Source organism: Heloderma suspectum, chromosome 12 (assembly GCF_057233095.1).
Source record: "Heloderma suspectum isolate Gila_16-S chromosome 12, 16-S_ref, whole genome shotgun sequence".
Classification (NCBI taxonomy): Eukaryota; Metazoa; Chordata; class Lepidosauria; order Squamata; family Helodermatidae; genus Heloderma; species Heloderma suspectum.
This window is the reverse complement of record NC_139469.1, coordinates 3,928,053-3,929,922: the sequence shown is the minus strand read 5'-3', so window position 1 is coordinate 3,929,922 and position 1,870 is coordinate 3,928,053.

The window sequence follows — 1,870 nt, the reverse complement described above, 5'->3', positions numbered from 1 at the left end:
GTGAAAATGAGACAGGAAGAGTATTTGAATATGGCTGCCTGTGGGCAGACGTGTGGGCAGGGAAATGCACCTGCAGCATGACCCCAGCGTTCTCTCACAGAGGGGAATTCCTCTTCATCTCCCAGCGGGACTGGGGTTGTCAGCTTTTTCACGGGCCCCTGCTCCTGCGCTTTTAAGAGCCACGAGAACTACAAGCAATACAAAGTGATTGTGTTCATCCAGTCTTTTTCTTTTCAAAGCTTGACCTGCTGAGTCCTGCAGACCAAAGTGCTGTGAAAGGCACAGGAGCAGGCCAGTTTCTTTTTCTGGTGAGATGGCAATCCTGCTTGGGAAACTGATTTGCTAATAAACCATGAAGACCATATTATTTCATGCCTAGGCAGCTGTTGGCCTCAGTTTGGACACTAGAGGGCAGTCGCCTCTCGGCACTGCTGACTGAGATCCAGATCTTTGAGACATACTGAAAACTCTCCCTGCAGGTCGAGTGTTAGACGAGGAAGCCGCGGAGGCTGGTGGCTCTCATTTCAGGGGGGCACTGAATTCGCTCAGGGTTTCAGCCAGAACCTGTCAGAATTTTAAAGGGGCTACCTAAAGTGCCAAGCCCTGTCCCTCAAATGGGCACCTTGGATAGCTCCATTAGAGTTCTGAAGGCCAGAGAAGTTAAAAATAGTTGACGGTTTAAACAGTTTAGGGGGGTTTCTACAATACTGAGAGAGCACGTGCGAGAGAGGAACTGACAGTGACTCCTAGCATTGTCTTTCCCATAATTTTCTTCCTGACGAATTGTCTACCCTTCTGGAATCCGTATCCATCCACCATTTTGGCCAACCGGCCCCGGTGGCTCATGAAGCTTGTTTATGCCAGCCTTCCCCAACCTGGAGGCCGTCATGTGTGCTGAACTGCGTGGTCTCAGGATGGCAGCAACTGCAGCGCAACCCGTGCAGGCTGGTGGCTGCGATGCCGGTGGGGCGGCGAATCCTCTCCAGGTTTCAGTCAGGACTCTCCAGGAGCTCTCCAAAGCACAGAGCCCCTTCGGAGTTCTGACTGGCTCTGACTGAAACCCAGAATGGATGCACCGCCCCACTGAAATAGGAGCCACCAGCCTCGAGTGCGGTGAGGCCTCCCACGGTCCCATGGGCACAGGGACGCAATTATCTCCAGTATGTGGCCATTTGTGTTGGAGGGACACTGCCAGTTGGGGTAGGTGAAACTGGGCGAACCACTGCATTGGCCCTGTACAATGCAGGGTCATGGGCATGGGTGAAGGGCTGCATATTGCCCCTGCATTTTACGACTCCCGTTTCCCCCTTCCCCTTTCTCCCTTGTCTCCCTGTGTTGACTTATCGATTGCAAGCTGCATGGGCAGGGACTTGTCCCACCATGCTGTGCAAAGCACCAGAGAGCTTCAGCTCTTGGGCAGTACAGCAATGTAATAAATAAACCTCCCCAGAGAGGCTGGCCTGGCCCCGATGCGGAGCTCTTTCCAGCGCCAGGTGAAGACCTTTTTATTTTCATGGGCATTTTATTTTCGTGGGCATTTTAGGTCTGTTGTTTGAAATCTGTTTGTATTTTAAATCTCTGCACTGCTGCTAGGTTTTATTGTGGTTTGTACTTTATATCATAGTTTTAAGCTTTTGCATTTTATATTGTATTTTATGATGCATTTTGTGGTTTTAATTGCTGTGAGCCATCCAGAGAACTTTGGCTATGGGGCGGTATAGAAATGTAATAAACAAACAAACAAAGAAACAGTAAGCTGCAGAAATATGAGGGGGTATACCAGGGGTATTCTCATTATCAGAATAATGAGGGGGGACTCAAACTTGGATCATAGAATCATAGAATCATAGACTCATAGAATAGTAGGGTT